The 22741-nt window shown below is 39.0% G+C and overlaps 1 protein-coding gene, 3 long non-coding RNA genes and 1 gene segment (V, D, J or C); 3 read left to right on the forward strand and 2 right to left on the reverse strand.

Annotated features, from left to right (window-relative positions):
* LOC103545034 (platelet binding protein GspB-like) overlaps window positions 1–22741 on the reverse strand; it is a 476815-nt gene that overhangs the window by 115098 nt on the left and 338976 nt on the right. The gene's annotated exons all lie outside the window — the stretch shown is intronic.
* LOC139082756 (uncharacterized) overlaps window positions 1–22741 on the forward strand; it is a 178916-nt gene that overhangs the window by 45463 nt on the left and 110712 nt on the right. The gene's annotated exons all lie outside the window — the stretch shown is intronic.
* Window positions 1–22741, reverse strand: part of LOC103542514 (T-cell receptor gamma chain C region C10.5-like) — a 49821-nt gene that overhangs the window by 24208 nt on the left and 2872 nt on the right.
* The window catches only part of LOC139082751 (uncharacterized), a 38577-nt gene that overhangs the window by 8962 nt on the left and 6874 nt on the right, over window positions 1–22741 (forward strand). The window lies entirely within an intron of this gene.
* LOC139082750 (uncharacterized) lies at window positions 774–9955 on the forward strand. Of its 2 annotated transcripts, XR_011538954.1 has the most exons (3): window positions 774–2230; window positions 2757–2939; window positions 5118–9955. It is a non-coding gene; the product is annotated as an uncharacterized lncRNA (long non-coding RNA). The 2 variants fall into 2 exon arrangements; XR_011538953.1 differs by lacking the exon at window positions 774–2230 and having other exon boundaries at window positions 2265–2939.

A 22741-nucleotide genomic window follows, 5' to 3' on the forward strand; every position in this document is an offset into this window, starting at 1 on the left:
AGATGCCTGAAAAGACAAAACTGATCATTTGCACCTACTTATACAAAGCTTCCTCTTTGAGCAAATACAGAATTTGGCAACTCCATATATAGTCACTTACATGTGTTTATCTAGAAAACTGCATGAGAGCATACAAGTGGTAACTGTGCTTTCCCAGGTCATAATAGTGAATGAGGAACCACTGAACATTTACTGACTGACGTGGCTCTAACGTCTGCCTCTGTGCACCTCCCAGAAGGCACAAGAGTAGGTGTCCGAGTCTTCTTTCCCTACATTGTGAATGGAGAGGGTGGACGTAGAAGTTCCAGGTATCTCATCTACCTCAAATTTGCCCGTTGGAATGTCTGACTCCATCCTGACAGTGCTGTCAGATGAAACGTGCAGCAGGGGCTACCAGTCTTGACCAGGGCTTTCCTGATGCCAATATATGGATGTCGTAGAAATTGTTACAGCAGATACCACACATTCCAGGTGGGCTGTTTTGGAGGGCTCTTTACTATTGGAAAGTTGAGGTTGCTCTAGATGACCTACACCATACATTCATACTTTAAAAAAAAATGGAAAGAGGAGAGTAATGAGTGAAAACTTAGAATTTTTCTAAAAATTACCAAATTAGAGAATAGCTGTCAAAGGGAATTGGGAGGAAAACAACTTACAAGCTACAATGATGTGAGAGGTAATGCCTGGAAGAGTGACAGCATGTCTGTATGAACTGTGCTCTCCTCCAGGGCGGCCTGCAACCCCTGCTGAGAAGACTCTTAGAACATTGTGGCTTGGCTGAGTTCACCAAGCCAAACCTCCCACTGGGGAGGGTGAACATGGCTCCCCTGCCTCTTTGTGAAGGAGCGTCCTCACCACTGTTAGCACATCCACTCTATGTGAAGACAGCAGAGCAAGGTCCTCCACCTTAGATCAGACCACATGGTCCAGACGGCCACCATAGAACTCTGAGAGGACTCAGTCCCAACAGTATTCATGAAGCTCCCACTATGTACGCTATTATTTCGGTGTAATACAGATGCAATGATATGGCAACTAACTGTGGAGAGCTGCCTAATAGAGAGACGGCATGACAGTGCTATCATGTTGGACCTCTCTCATTTCTCCCACTGCCTGTCACAGAAGATATCCTCAATATCCCCAGTGAGCTGTCAGGCCAGAGTTGATGGGAGGAACGGAGGGTGGTCTGGGCTGTTTTGTGCATTGTTGGGCCCACAGGGAACTTCTGCAACCAGCTGGAGAGACTTTGTTTCCTCAGTCTGCTTCCATCTGTTCAGTTACCCACACACCCTACAGCTTAGAGCGGTACTGACACCTTCAGGGCTCTGAATAACCCATTCTGGTTTGTTTGCTTCTGTTTAAGGTTCACGTTTACGTCCTCTCCCTCAGGCACCTGAACAATATATCTCTACAAAACCCCAGCTTCTCCTCTGTGAAACTGAGTTTCCTCTTTCTGGCTCCCTGAGTTTTCTTTTTGTCTGCTTTTCTTTCTCTAACCCAAGACATCCCATCTGTCCTGGGTATTTTTACAGACTTCTCTTCCCCAATCCACCAACAGTTGCTGTTTTCCAGATTTTCTCTTGTTTTACCTCTCTGCCCAAGGGGTCTCTTCCCATCCACGGCTTTAATTATCTTAGGGAAAACAGGGGAAGGGATGATAGGAGGAAATTACAGGTCCATCTCCATGCCACAGCTTCTCCTGAGCTCCATAGGCACGTATCCAGCTGACTACTGGGCATGTTCAAGCATGTCTGATGTAGAAGCTCAAACTGACATTGTGCATGGGCCAAAGTGAACTCATTCCCTTCCCCAATCCCTATCTTTTTCTTGTCTCAGTGAAGGACTTTGCTACCCATTTGTTCACTCCAGGAACCTGTGTCAGCCTTATTTCTCCCCTTTAAGAAGAATTAACACCTCACTCAAAGTCACAGGGCTCATAAAGGGCAAACCAAGAGTCAGTGAGGGGAGAAGACGGGGTGTAGGGCGGTGTGGAGGCTCACAGCAGAGTGCTGGGCAGCTCCTCTGGGGAATGTGGACGATGCTGTTCTGTAAGGAGATGAGTGAGGAGCTTGTTTCCCCTGTTGGCCACACTCCTTATTATCACCAGTTCACAGAACTCCCTCCTCCATGGAGTCAGACACTGAGGTGGGGGCAAGAAGCAGAAAGGTTCTGTTTTATCATGACAATGGGGAAGACGAAATGAAGGAACAACCTGAAAACAAAGGCAAAAGTAAGTTTCAGCCCCCTCTGTCTGGACCCCTCCTCGCACATACTGGGAGATCTTAGTCTTGACATAGGTCTTCAGTAGAGGGTGGGGGTGTCAGGCTCTTTCACAAGAGGCGTGTCTGAATTATAAATTTCTAACCACAAAAACAGAAGCTGGGGGAGACAATGAGTTAATAATCTGAGAGACTGATTTCCTTCAGATAATTCAGACTTTCCTTCATTAATCATTGTACCAATGCTATTAAAGTATACAAAATTTTTGAATTTTCAATTGAAAAGGTGTTTCAATTCAGCTTAGACTTCAAAGAGCCTTTTTTTCCTTTCCCCACATATAGCAGCTGAGGAGTTTCCTGTTTGGGGCTGGAGGATCAGTAGCACACATTTTCTTTTCTTTTCTATTCTCTTGTTTTCAAGAAGTTTACTGTCTTTATAAGAAGATAGTGAATATAGTTATATTTTTTCTATGATTTTCCTTTAATACAGGAATCAGAACCACATAATTTACACAGTTAAACCACATCATTTTACAGATGAGAGAACAGAGGTCCAGAGAAACTGGAGATCCACCCTATTTCCCACATGGGGTGGCGTTAGGGGAGACGTGGAAGGACCTGATGTCTCCCCAGGGCTGACTGCATCACCCTGCAAGAGGATTGCCATCTACCGCTGTGATCTGAGTGGCGGGCCTGCTAATGGATGAGGGCACCGAGAAGGTAGCAATATTGTCTCCTATGTATCTGTCTGCTGACTCCTCTATGACAAAATGATTGACAGTTGGTGGGGAACAACTTAGAAACTGGGTTTAGGAATTGACTTCCAGTCTCAGCTTTAACCATTTTGTGGTAAATCTCCAAAGAGTCCTTTAGCCTTGAAATTATTTGCAAAATGTTTTATTTATGCATTCTTCAGGGGAGATGGTCAGATTCTTAAATTGTTAGTCTGTAACAGTGCTATCCCACAAAAATAAATGTGAGTTACAAAGTCGAGCCACAAGTTAAATTTTTTAAGCTACTTCATTAAAAACATAAAAAAGCAAGTAAAATCAAATTTGGCTATTTTTATTTAGTCAAAAATATCCAAAATATCATTTCAACATGCAATCATTGTAAAAATTATTAATGAGATATTTCACATTTCTTATGTTATGGTTTGTATTTTACACATGTAGTCCATCTCAGCTTGGACTATTGGTCTAGCTACATTTCAAGCACTCAGTAGCCACATGTGGCTAATGGTTACTTGATTTACCAGCACAGATTTTCCCCAAATGCTTCAGAAACTCTGAACTGGATGACCTTTAGAAGGGACCCTTCTGACTAGACGGCTCCCTGAGTCTGCGTCAGCCTGTGCACTAGCAACTCTTAAGTCTCAACCATTATCTGCAGTGGACTTGTGGAGGTAGCATCTAGGAGAGTCCAGGATGATGAGGGATAACCCCAGTGTAACTGAAAGGATTCAGAGCTGGTGGAAGTTGCCAGTCATGGATGGAATAAAGAGTCCAAGTACATTTTGCATGGGGGCAAAAGTGTGGCTCATGGGGCTATGTTGGTCCCAGGCAGTGCAGTACCACACACTGGTATCATGCTTCTCTACCCTCAGCGCCAACAGGGTATGGCTGGTGCCATCCTTGGCCTCCACTGCAGTGGCTTCCTCTGCTTTTAGGACTGAATCCCACTGCCCATCTGCCTTGAACATGGCCAGTTGGAGGAGTCTCTCAGATTCTTACCCTCCACTGGCTCTGGTACCAAGTGGATGTAGCTGATTGTTATGTGGACCATGCATGGCAGGATGGCCAAGCTGAGCCAAGGTGATCACATGCGCCACCACTGAGACCAGCTGCTCCAGCCTGACCTCTGTCTTGTCACCTACAAGGGAAACAGTAGTGAAGCAGGGGTGGTGAGGGCCTCAGAGACTCTGCACCCTGCTCTGGGAAAGAGTACCAGACTTACCAGGAATAGGAGGGTCCACAGGAGGGCAAAGTGGCCCAGCATGTCTCTGTGTCACGCCGGGGTTGACAGAATCCCAGAGTGACCTTGTGGGAGGAGCTGCACCTTGAGGGGTGGTGGAGGCCAGGTTAGGCCCTGAGCTGCTGCTTCCTGAGGTTACAAGGAGGCAACTTCTGAGAGGAATGAGTGAGGGAGGGGCCTAGAGAGAAGAGGCAGAAGTCTGACAACAAGGTGAAAGGAAGGATGATGAGTGGCGAGAGTTCTGAGAAACTTAAAGAATGTTGGTGGAATAATAAGAGCAGCAATAGCATTCTTTGATTGGACATCAACTACACTCTAGCACTGCACTAACTGGTTTACGTTCACTGCTTTATTAAATCCTGAAAATAGCCATGTGGGATAAGTATTACAATGCTCAATTTAGAAGCAGAGAAAGCGGGGCTGATATTTTAAATCTCTTTCCCAAAGTTGCACATTGTGAAAAATGACATGGATGGAACCATACTAAAACAGAGCTGGGACCACAATTTCAGAGGAATTGCCTTACTCATCTGTTTTCTTTACCTTCTAAACTGGAGCAAAGTGCCAACATTTCAAGCAGGTGGTAAAGACAGGAAAATTCTGTCTGTAAGAACTGATGAAATTGGACTTTACTGATGACCAAATCACTAACCAATCAATGAAGTACAAGTCTAGCCTTTTGCTTGATGACAGGATCTCAAGCCAATCTATGATGTACAATCCTAGTCTTCCCTCACCTAGCATGGATGAACTCTTCTGTAATACAACTTACCTCATCTTCCTCCCTTTTTCTCATAAAAGCCCTGAACTCCTCTCTTGTACATAGGAAACTATTTGGGTTTCTACTTGAATCTGTGCTCCTTGAATTGTAATTTTTTGATCCCAAATAAATGCTTTGCCTCAAACTCATTTCTGTTTTTGTAGGTTGACATATGGTGTCAGAAGTGGGATCTGAAGTGAGCTCACCTTCATGGACTGGCACTCCCTGGAAATGAGTTTCATACCAACACCAGTCCCCTTGTGTGCACACCACTTGCATGGACCACTGGCTCCTCTGATCATGAGTCCTTTCAGGTTTAACTACCCTCTCCCTTTTTCATTTAGGTCTTTGACTTTTGGGGGGATTCTGGGAGCAATAGCCCAATATGGGATCAATCAACCAGTAGACAATTTTCTCCAAGCCAAACCATGGCTTTTGCCATCTGGAAGAGTTTCCCTCTGTAGTTCACCTTAAGGTGGCTCATGGCTAATGCTGTCTGAAAATGTCTCTCTCTTTGAGCTGGCTATGGCTGCTGCCATTTGAGGGTTTATTCTCTATGTGGTGAATGCTAAAATTCTGTCTGTTGTGTTATTTGTCTGAACAGCTGTAGTCAGTTGGTCAGATGCATATGTTACAACTTGTGGCTTGCAACTTATATCTCTTTGTCTCCTTGACTCTTTGTCTCACCATGCTTTAACATGGGAATTTCATCCTCTGAAAGTTCCTGAGAAGTTCCTCCCTCAGGAACTGTAGCTGGAATCATATTTAAGAACTATGGCCCTTCCTCTTGTAAATTCTTGTACCAGTGGACCAATAATACTAAAGATGATTTAAAATTACAGTGGCCACTTTGGGGCTGCTTTGAGCTTCCAAAACTTGTCTTTTTGTGCACTATATTTGAGAACAGCAGATCAGAAAAATTAAATACAAATTTTAGTTTCTCAGGAGTCCAGTCTGCCACAATCTGAGGCACCTGTTTAAAATCAATAGTGTCAGAATCTGTAAATATTTACAAAAACAGCAAGATATTACTAATCATGTATTGTGTCCTGAGAACTTTTCTCAGTATCCATCAAGTTTGGGGCCTCAAAATATTGTCGGACAGACATGTGTAGTCTTACATCATTGAGCAGAAATATGGCTTAAACTGCATTTGTGGCTAGGGTCCTACCAAACTGCCAACAGACTCAGGGAATTACCTTGTCCGTTAGAAGAAATGTTCTAATTAGATGAGATTTAAGAAGTATACTGGAAAGCAAAAGTTTCAAAATTCCAAAAAAACCTTATTGAAATTTTTATTGCAGAAAGCTAATGAAAAATTAACATGTAAGAAAAACCTAAAAGAAAATATTATACAAAAGTCCGTTAAGTTAATAGCTTTATAGATACCTCCATATCTGTCTTCAAAGGAGGATCCCATATGGGTCCTCCCCAGAGTTCACAAGAGTTTGAAAGATCTTCTGGTAAACTGCTACACTATTTCCTTAAACAATCAAGGGAAAACTAAAATTAAAATTTAAATGGGTTACTTAGTAGTGCCAGAAATATTTACTGCTTGTCCCTGCTGAAGCTTGGCAAGATATTTGAAAGATCTAGTAACTTATGATCAGAAATTTGGCCAAACTGGAAGCTGATATTCAGAGCCTGACAGGAATTTTTTATAGGCCGTCTTCCCTAGGTTAAAATAAAATTATGTACCCAGAGGGAAAAAAAGCAAATTAGGGATGATCTCGTTGTACAGGTAGATCAATCTATGACATCATTTAATTTGTAACTAAATTTCTGAGAAAGAGAAAGCAACTATCCTTATCTTACAAATTTTGCAAAACTGGAAGCGCATTTCTAGGGCAGTTCAGATTCCACTCATTCCCTTATATCCATCTTATAAACCTCCTCTATTTATCTCAAAAAGCATTTAACTTCTCCTGAAATTCTTTAGACCATTGCCAATTCATAAAGCTGAAGGAAAAAAGAGGCAAATGGTTATAGAAGCACCATTACCCAAAAGCTAGCATCCTAGGTGTCTTCTCCACAAATATTAGAAGAAGAAAAGCTTTAACCATCTAAGCAGATAACCTTAATTTATTCCATCTGCCAGAAACACAATTTGAATTAAAGTATTCTTTCATAACTAGTAAGCTTTGTATTAGTCTATCTGATTCATGACAGTAATTTTAGAACAATAGCTGTGGGGTCTCTGTTTACGTATGTCTACATATATGTATGTCATATGGTCGTAATACTTTTCTACTTCTGCATGCTATAATATCTAAAAGAGCTATATCAATTGGAGTGAAGCATGTGCTATATACATTGAGTTCACTCTCAAAAGTGTAATAGAAAATAACTCAAATGAATTTCAGGATCACATGATCTAGGAAATAATTAGGATTAAACCTAGTTTAAGTTTATTGTCTTTGGAATTGTTGGCATTAAATATAAAATTTCTGTTCTACCTTCAGTTTACTAAAAGTTAAGTAAATTCATGTTATCTCTGTTAAAAAATTTGGCAGCAAAAAACTGGATGGCTGACTTTGTCTAATGTCTCATGAAGTTTTTGTAGGAAATCTAAACATAATTATTGAGAAACTAAATAGATATAAGTAATATTAAAAGGTTTTTAGGTGAATTTTTGGACAATAATTATGTGTTATGATATATTTACTTAAAAATAACTTGATAATCTTTTTGGTAACTTGAAACCTTAGAGTTTTGCTAAGTTAAGTTAAATGATGGAAATTCGTTGAATGTCTAGATCATTTCCAAATAAGATTAAATACTGAAACATTAGTTACTAAACAAGTCTAAGTTTATATACCTTGGGATTTATTACAGATAAACTAAAAGATGTTTAGTTCTATTAGTAAACATTTCCTGTGCCACATAAAAAAATTATGCTATGAGAAAATGTATGTTTTCAGTAAAAGAAGTTATAAGAAATGGAGATGTTTTTGTTAAATTTGCCCTAAAGTAATTATTTTATTAAAATAATTTCCTGTATTTTTAAATCAGTTCTTTAATCACAAGATCTTAGCGTTTTCTTACAAACACCTAACTTTCTGTATTTGCCTGAAAATCTTTAATTGTCTTCACAGTTAAGTGGGTAAGCACACCTTGTATTACAGTGGCCTATGATTCTATTTGATCAAGAGCTTTAAAACATTTTGATATTTTTGAAAATCTTCCCAAAATCAAATTCTAAATTAAGTCTTTTTGACATGGAAATAACTTTGAGGTTTTCTAGATGGCCCCCGGAACACCTCACCTCAAAGAATTTGTTCTCTCCTCATTTAAAAAGGGAGATATTAGACAATATGGGCTTACCTGGTATGTTAAGTTACATGAGAAGCAGTGTTTAATAAATGATGATAAACCATCTGAAGTTATATTGTGTGGATGAATATTATTAATGTGTGTTCTAAAACTTATATAAAATTCCAAAAATTCTAATATGTCTTAGTATAATGTTATCAATCATAATTCTAGTCACTATATTAAAATGTATGTCACAAAAATATCCAGGTTTCTTTGTCAGTTGCATTATAACGTTAAGTCTTTTGTCGCTGATAGTTATTGTTTTACTCTGACAGTTACTCTAGAATACAGGTTTCTGATATATCTTTAGATCATAAAGCTGAACTGGGTAAGAAACTGCAGAAGTCTAACAGAAACTGATGACTTCACAAAACTTCTATCAAAAGGTCAAGTACAAATATTAATTATGTGAGGCTACATGAACTGGGGAGGATGTTCTAATGTTTTGTTTTTCCAAGTATAAACAATTTCCAAGCTATCAGCAATTTGGTATGATATATCGTTGTAAACAAAGGTGACATATTTACTTTTTCTCCCTACTGATCCCTCCAGAATTCAGAAACTCTCACTTTTTTAACATAAACAAATTAGTTTTCCTATGATTATCTTTAGTTAAAAAAAGTGAGGGTAACTGTGCAGAGAAAAACTATCTTTGCATCTTGTAGATGTTGGATTCTAGTCTTGTCAATTCTCTTTGAGGTATTGTTACAGCTGTGGACTAGAGTCCCCTGGCTTAGGGTACTACCTTTGGTCTCACTGACTCTTTTCAGTGCCCATTGACATTCTATAGTTCTTCGGTCTCTTTAGCTGCCTGCCTTCAGGCATTGCTTCCTAGTTCCTGTCTATTCTCCAATTTTGACTAAGCATTTTGATGTTTTCATAAGAATTATCATTGTTGTAAATCTTTTCTACTCTATATAGCTCCATGTTACAAAAACACCACTCAGATAATGGTCACTTAGTGCTTTGAAGTGATTACTAAGGTTTATGAAACTTCACATGAGAAACTTCAAGGAACTTCAGACAATGTTTACTCTTAAAAGAACTTGACTATAGAAACTTCCTCTGCTCTGGCATTCTTATTGCTGAAAGGTGGCCTAATGGGTCCTAAGAAAACCACTTGCCCTCCTATGTGAGACTTGACATCTTGGGAATGAGCCTTCCTTGAGACAAGAGACCAATGATGCTTTGATAGCTCATCAGCAATGCTTTCCAATAATCGATCATCAATGCTTTCCAGTGTTAGATCAGTGATGCTTTGAAGAAAGATTTTCATCAAAAAGAAAAAGTGTGAAAGATGACATGAGTGGAGCCATATTAAATAAAGCTGTGGAAGACATTTCAGAAGAATTTTCTTGCTCATCTGGTTTTCTTATTTTCCAAACTGGACCAAACTGCCAACATTCCAAGAAGTCAGTAAGGACAAGAATATCCTGTTTGTGAGAAGTGATGAAACTGGACTTTGCTGATGATAAAGTTGCCTACCAATAAGTGGATCACAAACCAGCCTTGCCTCATTTAGCACCAATGAATTCTTCTTCAATACAACCTATGTCATCTTCTTTCCTCTTTCTCATAAAAACCCTGAGCCCCTTTCTTGTAATTGGAACATCGTTTGGGTTTCTATGTAAATCTGTGCTTCCTGAATTGCAGTTCTTTAATCCCAGATAAATACTTTGCCCCTAAACTGGTTTCTGTTTTTATAGCTTGACAATGTCTGCAGAGGATGATGTAGGGATATGCAGTCAGGTCTGGCTGGAGACAAATATCATGCTTCATTTCCTACTTGATACAAATAGAGCAATGAGTTTGCTGTTTACTTGGGAGGGAAGCTCAAGCATAGAACAGCAATCTATGCCAGAAACCCATATGCACCATCTGAGCTTCATTGGCACGTGTCACCCAGAGGTCTCATCTGAAGGAGATTTTAAATGTCCTAAAATAACGTTAGCTCTGTAGTCTTGGGCAGTTTATGTCACCTCCTTTTTTTCATCTGTAAAAAGGGACCTCATGGGGTTGCCTGGAGAGTCAATAGGATAACGTGAGCAAAGAATGTAGCTGTAGGGGAGGAAGACAATTCCTCCACCCTGTAGGTCTTTCTGGTTGGTCTAAAAATTAAATTGAGATGACAGAATAACAGGAGAAAATCAAACTAAGTTTAATAATATGTATACATGGGAGAAACCCAAGAAAGCTCAATAATTCCCAGAATGGCCAAAATCTGTCACCTTAAATACCATCATCAGTTACAGACAAAGTACCATGTTGGGGATAATGGTTTGAGTCTTCAAAGGGGAGGAAGGCATTTTACATGGAGATGGAAATGCAAATGGACCAACTATAGACAATGACCTGACAGACACATTTTACATTACACTACAGTTATGATACTAGCTCCTTCCTGGAACAGGCCTTCTATCTTAAATTCTTTTAGGCAATTAAGTGGGAGGGTCAAAGTTTCTTTCAGTATCTTTTTGTCTTTAAAAATAATCAAGGCAGGGACCACACTGGTGGCATAGTGGTTAAGTTTTCCCACTCTAATTCAGTGGCCCAGGGTTTACAGACTCAGACTCTGGGCACAGATCTATACAGCACTCATCAAGCCATGCTGTGTCACTATCCCACATACAAAAAATAGAGGAAGATACACACAGATGTTAGCTCAGGGACACTCTTATTCAGGCAAAAAAAAAAAAAAAAAAAAGAGGAAGACTGGCAACAGATGTTAGCTCAGGGCCACTCTTCCTCACTGAAAAGACAATTGAGAAAAAGAGACACATTTTGGAGTGACCTGTTTTGATCCACCACAGTCTCATCTTTGAAACTTTAAGAAGAGTGGCTTACATAGCAACAGACATGCTATTGTGATGATATCTCTTAAGTTTATATCAACTTATCCAGCTTCAGTTTGCAAGGCTTCAGGAAAAAGGGTGGTTGCAGTTCCTAATGATTCCAAATGAAAGTGATGGACACACTTGAAAATGGTAGTTTGGAGATTTGTAGCCAGATATTTCAGGAGACTGGAAGAATTCAGGATCCAGTCTAGTTTATAGGTAGGACACAAAAACCTCAAAGACACTTAACAGAACCAGAATCTGAGATCCACATTTGTGTATTATAGTTTCTACTGAAATATAATCTTCCTCTCTAAAATCACCCTCATTTTTACCAAAGATAGCCAAATTAACGTTGATTGGAATTTAAAGTAAGTCTAACTTCAATACACTTGGCCTATTTACATAAGTAAGCAAGACTAGCAATTGATCACATAGGCTCTTTTCAATTTGCTTTGAAGGAAATTTTTATAAGATATCTTAGACTGAACTTTAAAGGCCTCTTGAGACCAGGAAAGCAAAGCCAAAGACTTGTCATCAGACTTTGCCTGCAATACCTATAGATTTGGGTGAACTGCCTGCCAGGAAATTGACCTTCTTTACTCAGCTGATGAGGTTGCTGGGCAACTTGTAAGTAAGGTACCAGGACAATATTTCCAAGTGGTTTTCTTCCATCAATTCCAATCTTTATTCTTCAAAAGCTGTCTGGTCATATCTGAGTCTATGCATGTTTCTCTCAAATAGGAAAATTCCAGTCAAAGTTTTGGTAATATAACCAGTGTTTTCAATTGTGTCCTGTTATAAGGAGAACAGATTCTCACTGAACTTATGCAAATAACTCTACTGCTATGAAATAAGAGTATTCATTCACTAAGAGTTTCCAAATTCAGGTAGGGAGAAAAAGATAAATGTTTCATTTCTGCTTACAAAGGTATAATTCTGAAATTGCTGTGTCATTGTTAGCTTAAGAGAAATGAGAAAAGGTTTCTTAAACCTGAAAAACAGAACATTTAAAAAATCAGCAATATTTCAAATAAAAAGTCCTATAAAAGATAATCATCCTCATCAGTTCATTCAGTCCCATATAATCAACTCTTGACCTTGATCTTATGTTAACAGTTTCATGAAGTCATCAGTTTAATTAGAGTTCTGAAATTTTTATTATCCAGTTCATTTTTATGATCTGAAAGTTTCTCAGAAACTTGTATTCCAGAGTCAGTGTCAGAGTTCTTTCCATGAATCTCTTTGAAGATGAATATATTTGTAAAAGCAGAGTAAAACAAAACTGTCTGTAAATGACAAAAGACATAAAAACGGGATTTGACAAAGAAATTTGGTTATTTCTGTGACATACAACATTTTATAATAACTAGAATTATGACTTTTAACCAGGGTAGATCAGAATTTTACGAGCGTTATGTAATTTTAAAAACACTTATATTGATAACATTTACCGACATAATATCACCTAGGAAAGTTTAGCATCATTTACTTGATAATGCTTCCCATGTAATTTAACATACCAAATGAGAATGAGAGAGAGAGAAAGTTCTTTGAGAAGTTCCAGGGTTAATTAGAAATTCTCAAATTTTCCTATTTTAAATCAAAAGAAAAGCTTTAATCTTGAGGCAAATTCCTCAAAAATATCAAAAAGTTTTAAAACACTTCGTCAAATTGGAAAAAATGCTCAGTTATCCATTCAATCAACATGACAACAGAAACAGTTAAAAAAAACCTTAATAGAGAGACCTCAGTCTTTTTGAACATAGGAAATTATTTTTTTCTGCTCTTTTTTTTAACTTTTTATTGAGACTATGATAGTTTACAACCTTGTGAAATTTAAGTCGTACATTACTGTTTGTCAGTTGTGTTGTAGGTGCTCCACTTCACACTTTGTGCCCAGCCCCCACTCCCCCTTTCCCCAGTTGCCTCTAATCTGTTCTCTTTGTCTACATGTTTAACTTCCATATATGAGTGGAGTTATACAGAGATTGTCCTTCTCTATCTGGCTTATCACACTTAACATAATACCTTCAAGGTCCATTCATGTTGTTGTGAAAGGGACGATTTTATCCTTTTTTATGGCTGAGTGGTATTCCACTGTGTATATATACCATATCTTCTTTATCCAATCATCAGTTGATGGGCACTTATGTTGCTTCCACATCTTGGCTATTGTAAATAATGCTGCAATGAACATAGGGGTGAATGGGACTTTTGGAATTGCTGATTTCAAGTTCTTTGTATAGATACACAGTAGTGGGATGGCTGGGTCATACGGTATTTCTATTTTTAATTTTTTGAAAAATCTCCATACTGTTTTCCATAGTGGCTTCACCAGTTTGCATTCCCACCAGTGTATGAGGGTTCCTTTTTCTCTACAATCTCTCCAACATTTGTTACTTTTTGTTGTGGTTATTTTTGCCATTCTAATGAGTGTAAGGTGATATCTTAGTGTAGTTTTTATTTGTATTTCCCTGATGATCAGTGATGATGAACATCTTTTCCTGTGCCCATTGGCCATCCGTATATCTTATTTGGAGAAATGTCTGTTCATGTCCCCTGCCCAGTTTTTGATCAGGTTGTTTGATTTTTTGTTGTTGAGTTGTGTGAGTTCTTTATATATTATGGAGATTAAGCCTTTGTCAGATATACGACTTGCAAGTATTTTTTCCCGATCGGTGGGTTGTTTTTTTCTTTCAATTCTGTTTTTCCTTGCTTTAAGTCTGATGAAGTCCCATTTGTTTATTCTTTCTATTATTTCCCTCGTCTGAGAAGTCATGGTGTCCGAAAAGATCCTTTTAATACTGATGTCAAAGAGTGTACTACCTATATTTTCTTCCAGAAGCCTTATGATATCAGATCTTACCTTTAGGTCTTTGATCCATTTTGAGCTTATTTTTGTGAATGGTGAAAAAGAATGGTCAATTTTCATTCTTTTACATGTTGCTTTCCAGTTTTCCCAGCACCATTTGTTGAAGAGACTTTCTTTTCTCCATTGTATGCCTTCTGCTACTTTGTTGAAGATTAGCTGTCTGTCCATAGATGTGTGGTTTTATTTCTGGGCTTTCAATTCTGTTCCATTGGTCTGTGCACCTGTTTTTGTACCTGTACTGTGCTGTTTTGATTACTGTAGCTTTGTGGTATGTTTTGAAGTCAGGGATTGTGATGCCTCCAGCTTTGTTCTTTTTTCTCAGGATTGCTTTAGCAATTCAGCGTCTTTTGTTGCCCCACATGAATTTTAGCATTCTTTGTTCTATTTCTTTAAAGAATGTCATTGGGATTCTGACTGGCATTGCATTGAATCTGTAGATTGTTTTAGGTAGTATGGACATTTTAACTGTGTTTATTCTTTCAATCCATGTGCATGGAATGTCTTTCCATCTCTTTATGTCATCATCAATTTCTTTCAGGAAAGTCTTGTAGTTTTCATTGTATAGGTCTTTCACTTCCTTAGTTAAATTCACCCCAAGGTATTTTATTCTTTTTGTTGCTATCATGAATGGTATGGTATTCTTGAGTTCTTTTTCTGTTAGTTCTTTATTGGAGTATAGAAATGCTACTCATTTATGTTAGTTCATTTTATACTCTGCAACTTTGTTGTAGTTGTTGATTATTTCTAATAGTTTTCCAATGGATTCTTTGGAGTTTTCTACATATAAGATCATGTTGTCTGGAAACAGCGAGAGTTTCTCTTCTTCCCTCCCTATTTGGATTCCTTTTATTCCTTTTTCTTGCCTGATTGCTCTGGCCAGGACCTCCAGTACTAGGTTGCATAAGAGTGGTGATAGAGGGCATGCTTGTCTCATTTCTGTTTTCAGGGGGATGGTGCTCAGTTTTTGCCCATGGAGTATGGATGTTGGCTGTGGGTTTGTCATATATGGCCTTTATTATGTTCAGGTAATTTCCTTCTATCCCCATTTTATTAAGAGTTTTTATCATAAATTGCTGTTGGATCTTGTCAAATTCTTTCTCTGGATCTATTGAGATGATCTTGTGGTTTTTATTCCTCAGTTTGTTGATGTGGTGTATCACATTGATTGATTTGCGGATGTTGAACCATCCCTGTGTCCCTGGTATGAATCCCACTTGATCATGATGTATGATCCTCTTGATGTATTGCTGAATTTGGGTTGCCAAAAGTTTGTTGGGAATTTTCGCATCTATGTTTATCAGCGATATTGGCCTGTAGTTCTCCTTTTTTTGATGTCTTTGTCAGGCTTTGGTATCGGAGTGATGTTGGCCTCGTAGAATGTGTTAGGAAGTGTTCTACCCTCCCTAATTTTTTTGGAATAGCTTGAAAAGGATAGGTCTTAAATCCTCTCTGAAAGTTTGGTAGAATCCCCAGGAAAGCCATCTGGTCCTGGGGTTTTATTCTTTGGGATGCTTTTGATTGCTGTTTCAATCTCTTTCCTTGTGATTGGTCTGTTCAGATTGTCTGTTTCTTCTTGACTTAGCTTTGGGAGGTTGTATAAGTCTAAGAATTTATCCATTTCCTCTAGGTTATCTATTTTGTTGGCATATAGTTTTTAGTAGTATTCTCTTATAATCCATTGTATTTCTGTGCAGTCTGTTATTATTTCTCCTCTTTCATTTCTGATTTTGTTTATTTGAGCTTTCTCTTTTTTTTCTTTGTAATTCTGGCTAGTGGTTTGTCAATTTTATTTATCTTCTGATAGAACCAGCTCTTTGTTTCATTTATTCTTTCTACTGCCTTTTTTGTTTCAATAGCATTTATTTGTGCTCTGATTTTTAGTATTTCTCTCCTTCTGCTGACTTTGGGCTTTGTTTGTTCTTCTTTTTCTAATTCAGTTAGGTGTAATTTGAGATTGCTTATTTGGGATTTTTCTTGTTTGTTAAGGTGTGCCTGTATTGTGATGAATTTCCCTCTTAATACAGCTTTTCCTGTATCCCATATGAGTTGCTATGGTATGTTATCATTTTCATTTGTCTCCAGATTTTTTTATTTCTTCTTTAATTTCTTCAATGATCCATTGCTTGTTCAGTAGCATATTTAGTCTCCACATCTTTTTCTCTTTCTCAGATTTTTTCTTGTAATTTCTAGATTTATAGCATTCTGTTTGGAGAAGATGTTTGTTATTAATTCAATTTTTTTAAATTTATAGAGGCTTGCCTTTTTCCCCAAGATATGGTTTATCCTTGAGAATGTCCTTGAGAAGAATACATATTCTGCTGTTTTTGGATGGAGTGCTCTATATGTCTATTAAGTCCAGCTGTTTTAGCTTTTCATTTAACTGCACTGTTTCCTTGTTGATTTTCTGTCTGGATGATCTGTCCAATGATGTGTATGGGGTGTTGAGGTCCCCTACTAATAATGTGTTATTTTCTATATCTTCTTTTAAGTTTGTTAATAGTTGCTTTATGAACTTTGGTGCTCATATATTGGGTGCATAGATATTTGTAAGTGTTATTTCTCCTTGATGTAGTGTCCCTTTGATCATTATACATTGCCCCTCTTTGTCTCTCTTTACCCGCCTTATCTTGTATTCTACTTTGTCTGATATAAGTAGTGCCACACCTGCTTTCTTTTGTTTGCCATTAGCTTGGAGTATCATCTTCCACCCCTTCACTCTGAGCTTGCATTTGTCATTGGAGCTGAGATGTGTTTCTTGGAGGCAACAAATTGTTGGATCTTGTTCTTTAATCCATCTTGTCTCTCTGTGTCTTTTTATTGGAGAGTTAAATCCATTTACATTGAGGGTGACTATTGATGCATGAGTGCTTAATGCTGTTATTCTGTCACTCGTTTTCTGGTTTTCCTGCATTTCCTTTGTTTCTTGTCCTGTGTGTTTTGGTCTGCCCATTGACTTCTGCAGTTTCTTATGTTGTGTCTCTTAGTTTTTTCATTATTTATTTTTTGTGTCTCTGTTCTGCTTTTTAGTTTAGTGGCTACCCTGAAGTTTGTATTCAGAATCTCGTGCATAACATAATCCATTTTCTGATGGCCTCTTATTTCCTTAGTCCAAACTGACTCAGTCCCTTTCCTCCTCCCCTCTTAAGTTATTATTCTCATATCTTATTCCAACTTATGTTGTGAGTTTGTGGTTAAAGTGATAAGATCATCTTCGTTTTTGGTGTTTTCCTTCCATTTAGCCTAATGCTATAATTGAATATTTGCTATACTATTCTGATTATAACTATTTATCTCCTTACTCTGTGTTTTGTGACCCCTTTCTCCCTTTTTTCTTTTTTCAGGTATGAAGGCCTTCTTGAGGATTTCTTGTAGGGGGTGTCTTGTGGCAATGAATTCCCTTAGCTTTTGTTTGGGAAAGATTTAATTTCTCCCTCATATCTGAAGGATATTTTTGCTGGATAGAGTATTCTTGGCTGAAGATTTTTGTCTTTTAAAGTTTTGAATATGTCATTCCATTCTCTCCTAGCTTGTAAGATTTCTGCAGAGAAATATGCTGAAAGTCTGATAGGAGTTCCTTTGTAGGTTATTTTCTTCCACCTTGCTGCCCTAAGTATTCTTTCTTTGTCACTCATTTTTGCCAGTTTTACTACTATATGCCTTGCAGTAGGTCTTTTTGCATTGACAAATCTAGGAGATCTGAAATCTTCCTCCACACACATTTACCTCTCATTCCCTAGATTTGGGAAGTTCTCTGCTATTATTTCTTTGAGCACGCTTTCTGCTCCATTCACCTTCTTTCCACCTTCTAGGATACCTATAATTCTTATGTTGCATTTCCTCATTGAGTCAGATATTTCTTGGAGACTTTCTTAATTTCTTTTTAGTCTCAGTTCTCTCTCCCCCTCTGTCTGGAGCAAGTCAACATGTCTATCTTCGATTATGCTGATTCGCTCCTCTATGGTGTCCACACAAGCATTCAGAGAATCCGTATTTTGTTTTATCTCTTCCATTGTGTCTTTCATCTCTAGTATTTCTGATTGATTCTTCTTTCTAGTTTCAGTCTCTTTTGTGGAGTAGCTCCTGAACTCGTTGAATTGTTTCTCTATATTCTCTTTTACCTCATTGAGTATTTTGATGATAGCTATTCTGAATTCATTATCATTTAGTTTACTTATTTCTGAGTCCTCAGGACAGAATTCTGGGTATTTGTTTTCTCTCTGGTCTGGAGTTTTGATGAACTGATTGATGCTGGAAGAACGAGTTTTTCCCATTGTGATATTATTCAGTTGCAATTACACCTATTGCCACTGGAGGGGGGTAGAGAGCCATGTATTCTGAGCCCTCTGCCTTCAGCCAAGATGGTGTGGCACAGCATAGGTGGGGGGGCGCTTTCTCTTGCATGCAGTCCCTGGTTTCCCAATCAGCTCTAGCTATCTGGTCTCCTGGGGTCTCAGCTTGATGAGGTCCCCCTCATGAAACCTTTTGCCCTGTTAGAGGGCTTCCCTCTAGGCTGCAAGAGTGCTAAGGAGTCCTGGGTGATCATGCAGGTGTGCAACCCCTCCCCCACTCCTTCGCTCATGGATCCTCCTGCAGCAGTGATCCCGGTCTTTACCGGAGGGAGTGAAGTTCTCTCTTACCCTGTTCCAGCTCCTCAGAGAGGGGATCAAGTCTCTCCACACTCTGTCGTTTGGCTGCCTTGACTTTCTGAGGATTCCTGTGCTATTAGGATATTTTCTGTTGGAATGTGGTTGGTTTTTCGGTTGTATGTTGGAGGGGAGAGAGTCCCAAGCAAGCTCACTCTGCCATGATGCTGATGTCACTCAGGAAATTATTTTAAGTAAACCATATGTTGGCGCCAGTCACATAAACAGTAAGCTTTACTCTATTTATTAAAGATTTTGTTCTTATGATGTTTAAACCAAATCAGGGTATGAGGCATTGTTCCAGTCTCTGATGCATATCCAGTAAAACAAAAGATTATCAGGAACAAAGACCAGATGTCTGCCCCACCAAGAGAGTAGATGCCTCCCACACCCAGAGACCAGCCCCATATATAACTGGCCTGTAGTCTTTGTTCTGTAAAATGTTTCTTTCAGGCATCTTCCCCCTTGCTAGCAAGCTTTAGTAAAACCCTTCCTCTCCTGTCTTCTTGCCTCTCCTCAATTCGCATGTCTTGCTGCAAGCAGACAACCCCCCCTTGGGTGGTAACAAATCTGGCACCCCAGATAAGACCTTATGCTCATGGCCATTTGAATGTGGATGGGCATCCTGATGGGTAAGTAACTAGAAGCTGCCAAGGCACTCTTTGGCTCAGGAACCTGCCCTTCCTGCTTTCTCCTTTCCTGTGCCAGCTGCCTCCTAACACTGACTGTGGAAGGAAGAGTAATGGCTATGTCTGGCAAGTCCACAGGCACAATCTGGAAGAGGGTAAGAATCACCTCAGGGATGCCTGCGAACCACATTCTCCTCCATCTGGGGTCCTTCTATTTATGGCAGGACCATCTATGGTCCAATAGGACCGTCTGTGCAAACATTCAGAGTGGGAACAGTTGTAAGATGTTTTACTCAAAATCTGGTTCACTGCTATCTAGTTTATCTGTGTCTGTGTCTGTAAACATCTCCAGGATCAGACGTCTGTTGGGTGAGTGACCTCATTAAAATACACCTCTACCTAAAATTGTCTAATAAAAATGTTACAGCTGCTGGGGCACTCAAAAGAATCAGGTCAGTGTCCTGAGCTTTGGGTTAAAGTCCCAGAGTATTGGATTTGGTGTCTTTTCATGTTTGTCTATGTCTGACTGCTTCATTTGTTAAAACTGGCTGTTTGGGGACTGAGTTTCTAGGTGATCATAACAAACTCTCTTTAGAAATTACCTTGTTTGTTGTGGTCACCTTGGGGAAAGCCCCCTAAAATGGGGATAACTGTAAGCAGCTGGAGAGATAACCCAGATAATTTAAAATTAAAGTGGCCTCTTTGGGCTCCTTTGGAGCTTTTTAACAAAGAAACAAAGACATCTTTAAAGATTCAAGGGTTCTACCTTTTGACCACAATGTTCCAGAAGCTGTAAATGTTTACAGAGAACAGAAGGATCATACCAAGCTTGATTTTTGTCCTGAGGGTTTGGCTTGATATTCCTCAGGTTGAGGGGCTCAAGACTACGATGGGACTAAAAATGTGCTTGCATTCCATTTTGTGGTCAGAGATGGTGGGACAGAAATGCTGGTTGCACTCTTATTTGTGGCTAAGGGTTCTACCAAACCACCACCAGCCTCGGGGATGTTACATTGGCCATTAGAAGGAAGCCTTGGCTTGGCCTTCTTTGTGAGGGTCTTGGTTTTGGGGATGCCCCCAAATTTTTGCAGTCTGGTTCTAGCTATAGCATAAATATACTTTTGACCAGCCGTGTCTAATTTCTGAAACAATGGGAAGCACTAATTTGATCCTCACCTGTAGCCCCTTAGGCTGCATTTTCCCAAATCGGGCAACTTTTGGCTACGAGTATGTAGTAGGAGCTACTGAGTACTCATTAGCTTGTTGATCTTCTCCTCCCAGAGATGTCACTCTGTCTTTTGTGTCGTTTGTCATAAAACGGAAAAACTGTTAGGCAAGACACAGGCGTCTCTACAAGCCCATTGTCTGGGAATATGCACAAGAGGTGAAAGCTGTTGCTAAGGGCATCTTGGAAGCCAAAGAGGTCGCAAATTTGGTGGGAACAGGTCAAGCAGTCAAGAGCCGTTGGGGCACTCACCACCTTAAGAAGACTTCCATGATAGGAGAAGTTGGTCACGGAATAGGGTAGATGATGTAGATCCCCCACCACAATCAAGAAAATGTCTGTGTGACAAGGTACTCTGTAAAAGCACACACAATCCCCAACTCTGGCACCTTCCACCTAGGTATTAATCTGGCTCCAAGAGATCTAAAGCTTAACTAAAGCTGTTAATGTGCCGGTAAGACAAGGTTTTTTTCTTTTGCCTTGTTCTATGTCTTGAGGACTTGGCTTTGTGACCTTCTGGTCTCTGCCGTCCAGCAGATGAGTGTATCATCATGCATCTTGGTGGCCAGTCAAATAGACTGTGGTTCTGAGAAACACTCTTTTTGTCTGAACGTGTCAGTTCTGAAGGGAGTTTGTCATAAGGGGTTCCAATTGCTTTCATAAGGGGCCTTTGTTGTCTCAATTTTCATTGCTTGTTAGTGAATGACCGCTTGTGCAGTGGAAGGCTTTGCTTTCTTGGACTATTTTTGGGAGTGAACTTTCTGGATCTTGTGAGGGCTGCTTCTTTTGCACTCTCTTCTGGGGACACCTCTCACATCCATGGTTGAACCATAAAGGCTTATTTGTTTAGTGGATGTCACGTCTGGCTTGAAATGCTTCCCCTATCCAATATCGTAAGACCGACACCTATTGATAAAGTCCTGATAGAAGCTATGATTAGAGACATAAGAGTTGATGGAATTCAGATCAAATTTTGTAGGAAAATCGATACATTTACTGGCTTTATGTAAGGTGATTGCTTCTCTTTTTGCCTGAATGTATTATAGATTGTATTGTGGGGACAGATGTTGTGTCTCACTGGGGAACGTTTCCGCTGCCTGATTGTAAGACAAGATATAAATCTTCCCTTCAGACAATCTTAATTAAACATACTAAAGGGAATTCCATAGGGTTGCCTGAGTTTACACAGTAGGAGATAAAAACTAGAAGCTAATATCAGGTGCTAATAAAAAAGATAAAAGATTCCACCCCAAGGTAAATTGGTTGAGGGTTAAATCGTACACTTAGAAAGAGGGACTTTGTTATTAAACACTTTGTTCAGACTTCTTAAAGGTGTAATACATTGTCTGGAAGTTTTAGAACATAAAAATCTTTTGATTTACCTCTTAAGTTAAAAATTTCCCTGATATAAAGAAGCAATTGGAAAAATGTAGCTGTAAGGATGGGTCAACCTCTTTTCTCATTCAGACTGTAATCCAGTTCTTTGGGGAACTGGAAGCAACCGTCTTCATCTTGCAAGTCTCTACAAGGCCAGAGGTATGGCTCTAGAAAGCAGCTCAAAGTTCACTTGTCCTTTTACCAGTCCCAAAGCCTCCCCTTTTCCTCTCAGAAGGCTCCTAGATATTGAGACAGTAGAAACTGATAAGGCAAATATGTCACAGAAACCCCATGTTGAAGAAAACTTGACTGCTTTCTCTGTGTCTTTATGATGTAAGTTTTCTCTTCCCATCTTCTCTAGGACCTGAGAGCCATTCTTTGAAATGCAAATATTTCTCATAAACTTGTGACTTTTGTATTGCACTTGATTCATTAAAAAAAATTAACAAGCCATAAGGTCTCTGTCTGTGTCTACCTGTGTGCCCATGGATGTCTATATGTAAATGTTGAAAATCTGAGATAATTTTCTACCCCTGGATGGTGTGGCCAAAATTAAAAGCTCTGTTTAATTGACGTAAAGTAAGTGCTTATGTTAAGTGTTTCTAAATGTAATAAATGGGCCATTTCACAACATTAACCTTGTGTTTACAACCACTGAAGATAATGAAACTCTATGAGGCCACATTACTATTCTCAGTCAAGAGATGATGACAGTCGGGGTCCCTGGACGTTCTTCAGAAAGGGCTGTTTAAAGAGCTGACCAAGCCCAAGATTTATCAGGTTTGGGAGTACTTCCTTTTAAAGAACATGAAAAGACACCATTGAGTGTCCATTCATAAGCCCAGAAGTAATTCAGAGAATAAAACTAAGGTGTACAGTAAAGGGATTAT

The sequence above is a fragment of the Equus przewalskii genome, chromosome 4, assembly GCF_037783145.1.
Source record: "Equus przewalskii isolate Varuska chromosome 4, EquPr2, whole genome shotgun sequence".
Classification (NCBI taxonomy): Eukaryota; Metazoa; Chordata; class Mammalia; order Perissodactyla; family Equidae; genus Equus; species Equus przewalskii.